Genomic DNA, 16361 nt, shown 5'->3' with positions numbered 1-16361 from the left:
TTGATGCACCCGCCGTTTGAGGGTCCAGTTCCAGGCGTTCCGGTTTCAGGATTTGCTCCATTTCAAAACCTTTTGTTAATAAAATTGATGCGCCATCAATAACTCCAGAAGACTAAGAGTTAAACTTATAACAAGTAGGCTTTTATTAACAAAAGAATACGAGCATGCCTCTGCTGGTAGACCGATCCTTAAAGCCAGGGGGACTGAAGGTCAATCACCTTTATACCTGGGCTTAGGGGTGGAGCCAGGGGCGGAGCCAGCTGAGGCATGCCCAGACATGTTCTGTACAGGCAGATTAGTGGTTTACCACATACGCGTTGGTGCATTTGTTTATTTGCAAGATGCTACATAATGGTGGTCCTTGTTGCTGTGGTACCCCTACTGCTGTCGATGCTGAGATTGGATCATTTATCGCAGACCAAGGATTGAATCGGAGACCTTCCTAGCCTCTATGGCTCACACTACGGTTCAATTACCCATTAAGTCATCGAGGGAATTACTGAATCCCTGTCTTAAAGGGGTATTAATGCCTTAGTGCAGAGTGCTTAGGAAGGCACATTACCTGGAGAAGCTAGAAGCAGCCTGTCTTGAAAGCTCTGCCGCTGTAACGCCATGAGAAACAAGGCCACTCTTCTGATAACTGACACTCCAATTTCCAAAGCAGAAACTTTTCCATTGCTACTTTCATTCAAGTTTCCTCCTATATACAACATCCAATACGAAGAAACGGAAATTCAGCTAAGAAATTGGTAACTACAGACCTTCTCATACAGCCCACCCAAGTCCCACCACTTTTTGTGCACTAAAAGGTAAAGTTCAACAATTTAACTTCTCAACACTGCCTCGTTAACTGATGTTTACAATGCAGGGGCGGGGAAGGTTGACCTGAAGTGTGAATTTCCTCAGTCATGTATAATATTACATAGGGTTACATAGGATATACAGCACAGAAACAGACCATTTGGCCCAACCAGTCCATGCCGGCGTTTATGCTCCACTCTAGTCTCCTCCCGTCTTTCCTCATCTAAATCTATCAGTGTAACCCTCTCTTTCATATGCCTATCCAGCCTCCCCTTAAATGTATCTATACTAGAGTCATCGAGTTATACAGCACAGAAAGAGGCCCTTCGGCCCATCGTGTCCACGCCGGCCATCAAGCCCTGTCTATTCTAATCCCATTTCACAGCACTTGGTCCGTAGCCTTGTATACTATGGCATTTCAAGTGCTCATCTAAATGCTTCTTGAATGTTGTGAGGGTTCCTGCCTCTACCACCCTTTCAGGCAGTGAGTTCCAGATTCCAACCACCCTCTGGGTGAAAAAGTTTTTCCTCAAATCCCCTCTAAACCTCCTGCCCCTTACCTTGAAACTATGCCCCCTGGTTATTGACCCCTCTACTAAGGGGAAAAGTTCCTTTCTATCTACCCTATCTATGCCCCTCATAATTTTGTACACCTCAATCAGGTCCCCCCTCAGCCTTCTCTGCTCTAACGAAAACAACCCCAGCCTGTCCAGTCTCTCTTCATAGCTGAAACGCTCCAGCCCAGGTAACATCCTGGTGAATCTCCTCTGCACCCTCTCCAATGCAATCACATCCTTCCTATAGTGTGGCGAGCAGAACTGCACACAGTATTCCAGCTATTCGCTTCAACCACTCCCTGTGGTAGCGAGTTCCACATTCTCACCACTCTCTGGGTAAAGAAGTTTCTTCTGAATTCCCTATTGGATTTCTTGGTGACTATCTTATATTGATGGTTTTTAGCTATGCTCTTCCCCACAAGTGAAAACATTCTCTCTGTATCCACTCTACCGAAACCTTTCATAGTTTTACAGACCTCTATTAGGTCACCCCTCAGCCTTCTCTTTTCAAGAGAAAGGAGACCCAGCCTGTTCATCCTTTCCTGATATGTATGCCCTCGCATTTCTGGTATCATCCTTGTAAATCTTCTCTGCACCCTCTCCAGTGCCTCTATATCCTTTTTATAATATGGCAATCAGAACTGCACACAGTACTCGAAGTGTGGTCTAACCAAGGTTCCATACAGGTTTAGCACAACTTCCCTACTTTTCAATTCTATCCCTAGTGCTTGGTTTGCTTTTTTATGGCCTTGCTAACCTTTTAGTGATTTGTGTATTTGTACTCCTAGATCCTTTTGTTCCTCTACCCCACCTAGACTTGCACCCTCCAAGTGATAGGGCGGATGCTGGGAGAATGTTTCCCTTGGCTGGGGAGTCTAGAACCAGGGGCCACAGCCTCAGGATAAAGGGTAGGCCATTCAGGACTGAGATGAGAAGAAATTTCTTCACACAGAGGGTGGTGAATCTTTGGAATTCTCTACCCCAGAGGGCTGTGGAGGCTCAGTCATTGGGTATATTCAAAACAGAAGTCGATAGATTTCTGACTAGTAAGGGCATCAAGGGATATGGCGATAGGGCCGGTGAATGGAATTGAGGCAGAAGATCAGCCAGGATCTCATTGAATGGCGGAGCAGGCTCGAAGGGCCGAATGGCCTACTCCTGCTCCTATTTCTTATGTTCTTATGTTCTTATGATAAGTGACCACCCTATTCTTCCTACCAAAATGTAACACCCCACATTTATCTGTGTTGAACATCAGTTGCCAATTATTTGCCCATTCTGCAAGTTTATTAATGCCCTCCTGTAATTTGTTGCAGTCCTCCTCAGTATTGACCATCCCCCCAATTTGGTATCATCTGCAAATTTAGAAATGGTGTTTTTGATTCCAAAGTCTAAATCGTTAATGTCCAGCTGTATATGTTATGATATGGTAGGATGGGGGTGTGCTCTGTTGAAGCACTCAAGTGTACCTGCTGATGGTGTTGGCTTGGGATAGCGACAACTGTAGAGTATGATTCAGTCCCTGGTCTGTGCTAAGTTATCCAACCTCAGCCTTGGCAGCAGTGGGGGAAACTAAAGCAACATAAACTTTTTCACATGAACAAAAATGCCCCATTGTGTTTTACATGTGGAGTATTGGATACCAAGAAGAAAGCAGGAGCGAAGTGGGGGGGAGGGAAGGAGAATGACTAAATACATGGTCAAGGAGGTAGGTTTGAAGAGCTTTTGAAAAAAAGGGGAGTGGTGTGGAATGAGGAGGTATAGGTCGAGAGTGCTCTACCTATAGGTTGGTCCATCATTCCAATGATGGTGTTGATACAAGGAACGGCACTATGGGGATAAAATAGAACAAAAAAGTATTGCTTTGAAGAGCTGCCATTTTTCTTGAAAACTTATTGGGATATTAAGATGGTAACAAGGGGTCGGCCATTTAGGACTGAGATGAGGAGGAATTTCTTCACTCAGAGGGTGGTGAATCTTTGGAATTCTCTACCCCAGAGGGCTGTGGATGCTCAGTCATTGAGTATATAACGAGAAATTTTTGGGCTCTAGGGGAATCAAGGAATATGGGGATTGGGTGGGAAAGTGGAGTTGAGGTCGAAGATCAGTCATGGTCTTATTGAATGGCGGAGCAGGCTCAAGGGGCTTAGTGGCCTATTCCTGCTCCTATTTCTTGTGTTCTTATGTAATCTGCCTATTGATGGTCTCACTTTTAACTAGTCCCAAAGCCTACACATTTTTCCATGAAATTGACAGGTTGATGATTGTAATAAAAAATTGCTGAATATAGAAATAATCTAATTGTCTATGTTGTCCTAATGGTGGTTGAGGGGCAGTTTGCCAGCAGTGATATTGTTGGTTTCATTGCCGGTAACCTTACAACTGATTAATTTTAACATTCTCTCCCTTCAGCTGTGTCAGTTGTGGCTCAGTTGGGAGCACACTTGCCTTTGAGTCAGAAGGCTGTGGGTTCAAAGTCCCAGAGACTTGAGCACATAAATCTAGGCTGACACTCCCAGTGCAGTGCTGAGGGAGCGCTTGTACTGTCGGAGGTGCCGTCTTTCGGATGAAACGTTAAACTGAGGCCCCGTCTGCTCTCTCAGTTGGACGTAAAAGATCCCGCGGCACTATTTCGAAGAAGAGCAGGGGAGTTCTCCCCAGTGTCCTAGACAATATTTATCCCTCAATCAACATCACTAAAACAGATTACCTGGTCATTATCACATTGCTGTTAGTGGGACCTTGCTGTGTGCAAATTGGCTACCGCGTTTCCTACATTACAACAGTGACTACACCTTAAATAGTATTTCATTGGCTGTAAAGCGCTTTGAGATGTCCATTGGTCATGAAAGGCACTATAGAAATGCAAGTCTTTCTTTCCATTGTAGATAGAAAACTTCCAGTTGGCATGCAGCCTTATAACTTCTTGCGAGCCCCTGACCCAAGTGCATTGGAGCAATCTGATGACCTGAGCTGGTGTAAAAAATGCCTCGGTATTATAGAATCTTACAGCACAGAAGGAGGCTATTCGGTCCATCGTGCCTGTGCCGAATTTTAAGTAAAATCGTAATTAAATGATTGCTCTCCTCTTCTGTTGATAACACTGTGTCGGCTGTGGCTCAGTGGGTAGTACACTCACCTCTGAGTCAGAAGGTTGTGGGTTCAAGTCCCACTCCAGGGACTTGAGCATATAAAGCTAGGCTGACACTCCCAGTGTAGTACTGAGGGAGTGCTGCACTGTCGGAGGTGCCATCTTTCGGATGAGACGTTAAACCGAGGCCCCGTCTACCCTCTCGGGTGGATGTAAAAGATCCCATGGCACTATTTCGAAGAAGAGTAGGGGTGTTATCCCCGGTGTCCTGGCCAATATTCATCTCTCAATCAACACCACTAAAAACAGATTGTCTGGTCATTATCACGTTGCTGTTTGTGGGAGCTTGCTGTGTGCAAATTGGCTGCCGCGTTTCCCACATTACAACAGTGACTACACTTCAAAAAGTACTTCATTGGCTTCAAACGTACCTCGGAGGTCGAGAAAGAGGCTATAGAAATGCAAGTATTTCTTTCTTTCACTGTAGAATATTGTATAAGTATTTCAATTATTTTTAATGCAACATTTTTGAGTCCAGTTGGGAATGTTCTTATCGGCAAGAAGTCAATCTCAGAACTGAGAGCAGTCCCAACAAGTCCAAGCCTGACTTTACCTTAGATACATGGGGTTCACCATAACCAAGGAGCTATGCCCCAGGCTGGCTGTATAGAAACGCCTAGGAGCAGGGAGGTTATGATGGAGCTGTACAAAACGCTAGTGCGGCCACAGCTGGGATACTGTGTGCAGTTCTGGTTGCCACACTATAGGAGGGATGTGATTGCATTGGAGAGGGTGCAGAGGAGATTCACCAGGATGTTACCTGGGCTGGAGCGCTTCAGCTATGAAGAGAGACTGGACAGGCTGGGGTTTTTTTCCTTAGAGCAGAGAAGGCTGAGGGGGGACCTGATTGAGGTGTACAAAATTATGAGGGGCATAGATAGGGTAGATAGAAAGGAACTTTTCCCCTTAATAGGGGGGTCAATAACTAGGGGGCATAGTATCAAGGTAAGGAGCAGGAGGTTTAGAGGGGATTTGAGGAAAAACTTTTTCACCCAGAGGGTGGTTGGAATCTGGAACTCACTGCCTGAAAGGCTGGTAGAGGCAGGAACCCTCACAACGTTCAAGAAACATTTAGATGAGCACTTGAAACGCCATAGCATACAAGGCTACGGACCAAGCGCTGGAAAATGGGATTAGAATAGACAGGGCTTGATGGCCGGCGTGGACACGGTGGGCCGAAGGGCCTCTTTCTGTGCTGTATAACTCTATGGCCTAGAAATTGGGTTGGTAGCGCCGGCACTGAGCGCCTAAAGAGACCTAGAATTAGGGCGAAGTCCTATGTTGGGGCGAACGCTATGAGGATAGCGCCGACTCAGAAATTGACTATACATTTAGCGCCTGCGCTAAGTGTTTGCGCGCGCCCGCGAGCGCAAGCAGCTCATGACGTCATTTCAGTGTGCAACGCCTTTTAGGAGCGCCTGAGCACATATTGGGTGGCGCCCGGAGCCTTAGCGCCCAGCGCTATTAGTGACAGTTCGAGGGAGGGCTAACAGGCCCTTCTCGGAGTAGGGCGGCGCTATTTAAAGGGGACAGCTCTAGTGCAGAATCTTCTGCCACTTGGCCTGCTCATTGCGATCGCTGCTAGAGAGAGTTGGCGAGCTAATGTGGAGCGGAGTTCTGGGATTTTAGCTTTACAGTACTTGGGTCCTTCAACCCTGTCCGAAGCACTTGCAGCACTACACCTAAAAGCCTTTTGACCAACTGGCATCGGAATGGGAGCTTGTTTGGAGGGCGACGGCCTCATCGCCCAACACTGTGAAGGGGCAGAGAAACGGCGGGAGAGAGGGCCGGGATTGGCCAGAAGGAGGAGGGGCAATGGAGGTCGGCCAATCCGACGGGATGCTGCGAGGGTCTTTAGGCAGCAGGTGACAAGCCTTGACATGTCGGAGGAGCAGTGTTTGGGAAGGTTCCGAATCTGGAGGGACAGTGTTACTGATCTGTGCCACCTGCTTGGTCAGGATCTGCAGCCGCGTGAACGCTGCAGAGCCTCTCTGTCCGTGATGGCTACACTGACTGATGGCCTCCATTTTTATGCCAACGGATCCTTTCAGTCAGCCATTGGGGACAATGCGACTGTCGCTCAGGCTGCAGTCCGCTGTTGCATCCGGCAAGTGACAGATGCCCTTTATAGGCAGCCGCGTCAATTCATTACCTTCCCTCGGACCCTGCACAAGCAGGCGGAGGAGGAGGAGTATGAGGAGGAGGATGAGGAGGAGGAGGAAGAGCAGGCGGAAGAGGAGGAGGAGGAGGAGGAAGATGGAAGGGCTGCTGAAAGTGGAAGGTCCATACGTCAGAGGCTCCTCTGGACTCGTCTCGACACCCCTGTGGCGGAATGATGAGAGTCTTAACTCATGCGCACTTTGGATGTTTGAGGGCCTCTGAATGCCAGCATCACTGAAAGTAGCCACATGCACCATGCAACATTGAAACTTCTGTTTATTGACACAAAAGTCTTTCATTACAACTAAACAACGTAATGTGAGCAGAAACCATAACTTTCAAAATAACTGTGAACTGTTCGGCAAAGCCGCAAAACTCAACAAACCTTCTGCAAATATAACAGCAGGTGAGGGTGTCCTTGAATTTAGATAAACAAACGTCTCAGCACCTCCCTCTACAACTGGCCCCTTGAGGGAGAACGACTTCTCTTTCACGCCCGGCCCCTTCCCTCCCTGCTGCTCCTACGTAATTGGACCCCAGTGGCGGGCTCAAGGCTGGGGGACGCTTGCTGACTGTCTGGAAGCGCAGAAGCCCCTGAGGTACGGCCTGGCCGACCTCTGGGCTTGGAGGGTGCGGACGCAGGATGCTTGCTGTGACCATGGCTGGAAGCAGTGTGGCCTGCAGGTGGTGGCAGCTGCAATGCAGGCGTCCCAGCGCTGGCATGTGCAATGGTCTCCTGCCGAGAGAGGACACCTGCAGCATGGTCGGACGACACACTGGCTATCTGAGGGGAGCGGCTTGGCTCATCCGCCACAATCGCAGGCTCCATGGATTCCTGGCCTTGTACGGGAGTGGAAGGGCCCGGGGTGATCCTATCTGATGCAGAGAGGGTGGCTGCAGTGAGAGATTGCGTTGCGTCAATCTGGCTGTGGAGGAGCCCAGCAAGTGACTGCGTGGCAACAGTGAGGACCTGTGTGCCAGGTGCCAGTGCTTTGGAGAAGCCCTGAACAGTCCTTTCCATTGCCGACTCAAAGCCGTGGACAGTCCTCTCCATTGTTGGGCCGAAGCCCAGGATTGTCCTGTCCATTGTGGCCCCGAAGCCCTGGATAGACCTGTCCATTGTTTCCCCGAACACCTGGAGAGTCCTCTCCATTGTTGCCCCAAAGCCCTGCAGAGTCCTCTCCATTGTTGCCCCGAAGTCCAACATACTCCTAGCCAATGAATCTATTGACTCAGGCATCTTCTCCACTGCAGCCATCAGCTCCGTGTGTCTGACCCGGGCCTGTTTGCTCATCTCTGCCAGGTGACGGACCTCATCTGCACTCTGTGCAGCAGTCATGACGACCTGCCTTGCCCTGCGGGGAGACAGTGGCCGAACTTGCCTATCCCCCCTGCGTTGCTCCATGCCGCTTGGTCCGGCAACTGGTTCATCCTCAGAGCCACCCCCCCTCCCCTCCAGGGGACTACTATCCCCAGTCTGCAGATGTCTCAGCTCCCCGGATTCTGCAACGGCTGGTCTGGATTCCTCCTGGTCCTCGCCTCCGGTGGCACTGGCACTGGCAGCTTCAGCGCGTTGAGCCCGAGTTGGTGCTGCTTCATCTGAAAGTGGGAGGTGGAAGAGTGGCTTTAGCAAAAGGACAGGTTTGCTGAAAGGCATGCCAGATTGCGGCAATGCTCTGACATGGCTGCACACTGAGGATGCATGCTGGCGGGGGGACCAAGTGGAAGGCAACAGGTGAAAAAGGTGAGAGCCTTACCCTCGCTGTCGGTAATGGGGTCGGCAGATGCAGTGGTCACTGGGCCAGACAGACGTCCTCCAAGTATCTGGTGCACTCTCTCCTCCAGATCCGTGAGAGTGACCACTTGTGCAGGTCCGCCACCGGTTCGACGCTGCTCCTTTCTAATCATCGCCAGCTTGGACTGCAGGGGAAAGAAGGGGAAGTTCTGTAACATGATGCCTTGAGACCTCATCGCATGCCCCCCATGGTGCAAGAGCCCTTACATGAGGCCTTGAGACCTCATCGCATGCCCCCCATGGTGCAAGAGCCCTTACATGAGGCCTTGACACCTCATTGCATGCCCCCCATGGTGCAAGGGCCCTTACATGAGGCCTTGAGACCTCATCGCATGCCCCCCATGGTGCAAGAGCCCTTACATGAGGCCTTGAGACATCTGTCCATGTGTGTGCCCAGAAAGGGCCATGGGTGCATACTGACAGATGGCCATTGGCGCATCATTGCAGCAGGGTGCCCGAAGTCAGCTGCAGATGGAGGGAAGCACAAGTTTGGTAAACCATCACTCACCCTAACGATCCGTGTGAGGTCGTTGAATTTCTTTCTGCACTGAACAGGGGTCCTGGTCGCCATGCTGCTGGAGTTCACCCTCACAGCAACCTCCCTCCAAGATCGTCGATAAGCCTTCTGATTTGGCTTCTTGCCATTATCCGGATACAGGACCTCTCGACGGTGTTCAACTGCAGCCACCAAGTGGTCCAGAGCCTCAGTGCTGAAGCGCTCTGCTCTCTGCCTAACCTTCTCCATAACGAACAAGTTTCTAACGCCAGACAAGGGCGAGCACCGAATCTGAGGCCTACAGGGCGTTGGGTGTTGAAGCTCAGGCTGACTGACCCACCCCTTTAAGAGCCGGCCGGCGCCTGTAGGTCTCGTGCTTTCCCGTAATTGAGTTCACCTGCGCTGCGCCCGTCCGCATCGAAATTGAGTAGCGCCTGACCTTTTGCGCCTTAAGAGCACCGTGCAACGGCTGATTTAGCGCCTCAATCCCCTTTGGGGGCGATGCAACCCAATACCGCGCCAGGCGGCGATAAGTTTCGTCTGGCTATAAACTTTGCGCATCGCCAGTTCTAACGCCTCAAGCGGGGCTATACCCAATTTCTAGGCCTATGACTCTATGACACCCAAAAGACCGAAATGTTGTTCAACTCTCACTAAAGACTCATTCATTAAGCAATGTTGGCACCATAATGGAACGGACCCCCTTTCTGCTTCAGAAAGAACGCCTTACATTTATTTTAGCTTCTATTGGAACAGGATGATTTGTGGTGATAGAGATCATCTGGGATGTTTTGGCAGTGTTGATTACATTCAAACGCTCCCCCTGTGTATACAAACAGGATAAAGTGCCTTGCAAGAGTTGTAGGATGTGGATTAACTCTCCTTCTCACTACGTCACACTCTCTCTCTGTTACACTCTCTCTCTGTCACACTCTCTCCCGCACTCTGTCGCACTCTTTATCTCTCTCACTCTTTCTTTCTCTTTGTCTCACTCTGTCTCTGTCACACTCTCTGTCGCATGATCTGTCACACTTTCTCTCTCACTCTCTGTCACTCTCTCTGTCACTCACTCTCTGTCACTCTATCTCTGTCTCTCTCTCTCTCTCACTCTCTCTGTCTCTTTCTCACTCTGTCTCTTTCTCACTCTCTGTCTCTTTCTCTCTGTTTCTCTCTCTGTCTCTCTCACTCTCTCTTTCTCTCTCTCTCTCTGTCTCTCTGTCTCTCTCACTCTCTTTGTCTCTCTCCCTCTCTGTCTCCCTCTCCCTCTCTCTGCGACACTCTCCCTCTCTCTGTCACACTCTCCCTCTCTCTGTCACACTCTCCCTCTCTCTGTCACACTCTCCCTCTCTCTGTCACACTCTCCCTCTCTCTGTCTCTCTCTTTCTGTCTCTCTGTCTCTCTATCTGTCTCTCTCTGTGTCTCTCTGTCTCTCTCACTCTCTCTGTCTCTGTCTCTCCCTCGCTCTGCCACACTCTCCCTCTCTCTGTCACGCTCTCCCTCTCCCTGTCACACACTCTCTCTCTGTCACACTCTCCCTCTCTCTGTCACGCTCTCCCTCTCTCTCTCTGTCTCTCTCTCTCTCTCTCTGTCACACACACTCTCTCTGTCACACTCTCTTTCTCTCTCTCTGTCTGTCTCTCTCTCTCTGTCACACTCTCTCTGTCACACTCTCTCTCTCTGTCACACACTCTCTCTCACTCTCGCTCTGTCTCGCTCTGTCACACTCTCCCTCTCTCTATCTTACTCCCTCTCTCTGTCACTCTCGCTCTCTCTCTGTCACACTCTCCCTCTCTCTATCTGTCACTCTCACTCTCTCTCTGTCACACACTCTCTTTGTCACACACTCTCACTCTCTGTCACACTCTTACTCTCTCTCTGTCACACTCTCTCTCTTTCTGTTACACTCTCTTTCTCTCTGACTCTCTCTCTGTCTCTCTCTCTCTGTCACACTCTCTATCTCAGTCTCTCTCTGTCACATTCTCTCTGTCTCACTCTTTCTCTCTGTCTCTCTCTCTCTCTTTCTCTCGCTCTGTCTCTCTCACTCTCTCTGTCTCTCACTCTCTCTGTCTCTTGCTCTCTCTCACTCTCCCTGTCTCTCTCTCACTCTTTCTGTCTCCCTCTCCCTCTCCCTCTCTCTGTCTCCCTCTCCTTCTCTCTGCCACACTCTCCCTCTCTCTGTCACACTCTCCCTCTCTCTGTCACGGTCTCCCTCTCCCTGTCACATACTCTCTCTCTCTGGCACATTCTCCCTCTCTCTGTCTCTCTCTCTCTCTCTGCCACACTCTCTTTCTCTCTGTCACTCTCACTCTCTCTCTCTGTCACACTTTCTTTCTCTCTGTGTCTCTCTCTGTCTCTCTTTCTGTCACACTCTCTCTCTCTGTCACACTCTTATCTCTTTCTGTCACACACTCTCTCTCTCTCACTCTCGCTCTCTCTCTCTGTCACACTCCCCCTCTCTCTATCTCACTCTCTCACTCTCTCTCTGTCACTCTCGCTCTCTCTCTGTCACACATTCTCTCTCTTTGTCACACACTCACTCTCTCTGTCACACACTCTCTCTGTCACACACTTTCTCACTTTGTCACACTCTCCCTCTCTCTGTCACACACTCCCACTCTCTGTCACACTCTCCCTCTCTCGCTCTGTCACACTCGCTTTCTCTCTGTCTCTCTCTCTCTGTCTCTCTCTGTCACACTCTCGCTCTCTCTGTCACGCACTCTCTGTCTGTCACACACTCTTTCTCTGTCTCTCTGTCACACTCTCTCTGTCACACACTCTCTCTCTTTGTCACACACACTCTCTGTCACACACTCTCTCTCTGTCTCACTTTCTTTCTCTCTGTCACTCTCTGTCTCTGTCTCTGTCACACACTCTCTCTCTCTGTCACACACTCTCTGTCACACACTCTCTCTCTCACACTCTCCCTCTCGCTGTCTCACTCTCTTTGTCTCTGTCACTCTCTTTGTCTCTGTCTCTATCTCTCTCTCTCTAGTCTCTCTCTCTCTCACACTCTCTCTTACACTCTCTCTCTCATAAGAACATAAGAACATAAGAAATAGGAGCAGGAGTAGGCCAATCGGCCCCTCGAGCCTGCTCCACCATTCAATAAGATCATGGCTGATCTGATCCTAACCTCAAATCTTCTATCACTCTCCATCCACCCGAGCCCATGTGATCTCCCGGGAGAGGCGAAAAACCAGATAAAAGACCCAATGGCCAATTTGGGAGAAAAAAATCTGGGAAATTCCTCTCCGACCCATCTAGGCGATCGAAACTCGTCCAGGAGATCACTCTGTCCCTATATTTTCTACAGTACTTACCTTCTGTAAAGGCGATCTCCACCCCAGCCAGGAACAGGAATAAAACCATCTCCTGAAATCTAACACAGAATTAGAACACAGTAGGAGCAGAACCAGGCTACATGGCCCCTGGGCCCGCTTCACTACCCACAGGGCCATGACCATTCCGAACCTAGACTCATGTCCAATTTCCTGCCCGCTCCCCGTAACCCTTAATTCCCTTTACTTCTAGGAAACTATCTATTTCTGTTTTAAATTTATTTAATGATGTAGCTTCCACAGCTTTCTGGGGCAGCAAATTCCACAAACCTACCACCCTCTGAGTGAAGAAGTTTCTCCTCATCTCAGTTTTGAAAGAGCAGCCCCTTATTCTAAGATTATGCCCCCTAGTTCTTGTTTCACCCATCATTGGGAACATCCTCACCGCATCCACCCAATCAAGCCCCTTCACAATCTTATATGTTTCAATAAGATCGCCTCTCATTCTTCTGAACTCCAATGAGTAGAGTCCCAATCTACTCAACCTCTCCTCATATGACCACCCCCTCATCCCCGGGATTAACCGAGTGAACCTTCTTTGTACTGACACGAGAGCAAGTATGTCTTTTCTTAAGTATGGACACCAAAACTGTATGCAGTATTCCAGGTGCGGCCTCACCAATACCTTGTACAACTGCAGCAATACCTCCCTGTTTTTATATTCTATCCCCCTAGCAATAAAAGCCAACATTCCGTTGGTCTTCTTGATCACTTGCTGCACCTGCATACTAACCTTTTGAGTTTCGTGCACCAGGACCCCCAGATCCCTTTGTACTACAGTACTTTCCAGTTTCTTGCCATTAAGATAATAACTTGCTCTATGATTTTTCCTGCCAAAGTGCATAACCTCACACTTTCCAGTATTGTATTCCATCTGCCAAATCTCTGCCCACTTACTTAGCCTGTCTATGTCCCTTTGCAGGTTTTTTATGTCCTCCTCACTCACTACTTTCCGGCCCATCTTTGTATCATCTGCAAACTTTGATATGTTACACTCGGTCCCCTCTTCCAAATCGTTAATATAGATTGTAAAGAGTTGTGGACCCAGCACTGACCCCTGCGGAACACCACTAGTTACTGGTTGCCAGTCTGAGAACGAACCATTTATCCCAACTCTCTGCTTTCTGTTAGAGAGCCAATCCTCCACCCATGCCAGAATATTACCCCCAATGCCGTGATTTTTTATCTTGAGCAATAATCTTTTGTGTGGCACCTTGTCAAATGCCTTTTGGAAGTCTAAATACACTACGTCCACTGGTCCCCCTTTATCCACCCTGTATGTTACTTCCTCAAAAAACTCAAGCAAATTTGTCAAACATGACTTCCCCTTCATGAAACCATGCTGAGTTTGTCCTATTAAATTATGTTTATCCAAATGTCCTGTTACTGTCTCCTTAATAATGGACCCTAACATTTTACCAACCACAGATGTTAGGCTAACAGGTCTATAGTTTCCAGTCTTCTGCCTACTACCCTTTTTAAATAAGGGTGTTACATTAGCAGTTTTCCAATCTGCCGGGACCTTTGCTGAGTCCAGGGAGTTTTGGAAAATTATTACCAATGCATCCACAATCCCTACCGCCACTTCCCTCAAGACCCTAGGATGCAAGCCATCAGGTCCAGGGGATTTATCCGCCTTGAGTCCCATTATTTTACCAAGTACCACTTCCTTAGTGATTTTAATCGTATTTAGCTCCTCTCCCCCTAGAGCCCCCTGTTTGTCCAGTGTTGGGATATTCTTAGTGTCCTCTACTGTAAAGACTGATACAAAATAATTGTTCAGCATTTTTGCCATCTCCATGTTTCCCACCATTAATTTCCTGGTCTCATCCTCTAAGGGACCAACATTTACTTTAGCCACCTTTTTTCTTTTTATATAACTATAGAAACTTTTGCTGTCTGTTTTTATATTTTTTGCTAATTTACTTTCATAATCTATCTTCCCTTTCTTAATCAACCTTTTAGTTATTTTTTGCTGTCTTTTAAAGACTTCCCAATCTTCTATCCTCCCACTAGATTTGGCTACCTTATATGCCCTTGTTTTTAGTTGGATACTATCCTTAATTACTTTACTTAGCCACGGATGGCTATCTTTTCTTTTACACCCATTTTTCCTCAGTGGAATATATATGTTTTGGAAGTTGTAAAATAACTCCTTAAATGTACACCACTGATCATGTACCGTCTTACCCTTTAATCTATTTTCCCAGTCCACTCTAATCAATTCCGCTCTCATACCTTCATAGTCTCCTTTATTCAAGCTCAGCACGCTTGTTTGAGATCCAACCTTCTCACCCTCTAATTGGATATTGAATTCAACCATGTTATGGTCACTCATTCCAAGGGGATCCTTTACTAGGACATTTTTAATTAATCCTGTCTCATTACACAGGACCAAATCTGACATTCTCTCTCTGTCTCTCTCTGTCTCTCTCTCCCTCTCGCTCTGACTCTCTCGCTCTGTCTCACTCACTCTCTGTCTCACTCGCTCTCTGTCTCACTCGCTCTGTCTCTGTGTCACTCTCTCTGTCTCTGTGTCACTCTCTCTGTGTCTCTCTCTGTCACTCTCTCTCTCTCTGTCTCTGTCACGCACTCTCTCTCTGTGTCACACACACTCTCTCTGTCACACTCTCCCTCTCTCTGTCTCACTGTCTTTCTCTCTGTCACTGTCTTTCTCTCTCTGTCTCTGTCTCTCTCTCTATCTCATTCTCTGTCTCTCTCTCTGTCTCTATCTCTGTCTTTGTCTCTGTCTCTTTTTCTGTGTCTCTGTCTCTCTCTCTCTAGTCTCTCTCTCAGACTCACTCTCTCTCTCACTCTCTCTCATTCTCTCTCTGTCTCTCTCACTCTATCTGTCTCTCTCGCTCTCTCTGTCTCTCTCTGTCACTCTCTCTGTCACTCTCTCTGTCACTCTCTCTGTCACTTGCCCCTTTCGCTCTGTCTCTCTTTTGCTGTCTCTCCCTCTGTCTCTCTTGTCACTCTCTCTGTCTCTCTCTCTCTGTCACTCTCTGTTATTTTCTGTGTCACTCTGTGTCTCTTTCTGTGTCACTCTGTGTGATGAAATAACCCTGTATTCTGGCATTTGTATTGTTGTTGTTGTTGTACTTGTTAATGTCTGGAATGTTCTACCAGTGTAACCACTAATGTTCCTCCCTAGCCCCACCCCTCTGGATCCTCCGGATTGGTGTGAGTCTTACTTATAAGGGCTGGGTCGGTGATGAATGATGGTTGCCCTGTGTTAACTTGATGCCATGTTCTTACTTAATAAAAGCCTTTAGTTTTGAGCTTTAACCTCACGGATTCAGGCCGTTATTTAAGGAATACCTTTACCTCACACTGTAATAGCTTTAAGAAGGTGTCTGGGATTCTTCTCGTACTATGCCCAGTGGGTGGCTAACTACTCAGATAAAGTCCGACCTCTTATTAAGTCGACGTCTTTTTCGCTATCGGCGGAAGCTCAGGAGGCTTTCCTTAATATCAAACGGGACATTGAGAAGGCAGTGGTATGTGCCGTGGATGAGAAGACCCCTTTTCAAGTGCAAAGTGATGCATCTGATTTTGCATTGGCAGCAACTCTTAACCAAGCTGGTAGACCAGTAGCTTTCTTCTCTCGTACATTGCAAGGACCAGAAGTTTGACATTCTTCAGTGGAAAAGGAGGCACAGGCGATTATCGAAGCAGTCAGGTATTGGAGACATTATCTCGCTGGCCAACGTTTTATGCTCATTACTGACCAGCCATCTGTGGCCTTTATGTTCAAGCAGACTAAGCAGAGAGGCAAGATCAAAAATGATAAGATTTTAAGATGGCGAATAGAACTGTCAACATATGACTATGATATTCAGTACAGGCCTGGAGTATTTAATGAGCCATCGGATGCTTTGTCACGAGGAGTATGTGCTAGTCTAGGTATAGATAAGCTTCAAAGTCTCCACGACGCACTCTGCCACCCTGGGGTTACCAGAATGAACCACTTCACTAAGTCCCACAATCTACCCTACTCTATTGAGGAGGTCCGGACAATGACCAGAACCTGTCGTGTTTGTGCTGAATGCAAACCCCGCTT

This window comes from Somniosus microcephalus, chromosome 32, assembly GCF_052327205.1.
Source record: "Somniosus microcephalus isolate GS21.2 chromosome 32, FLI_Smic_1.0, whole genome shotgun sequence".
Lineage (NCBI taxonomy): Eukaryota > Metazoa > Chordata > Chondrichthyes > Squaliformes > Somniosidae > Somniosus > Somniosus microcephalus.
This window is presented reverse-complemented; position numbering follows the sequence as displayed.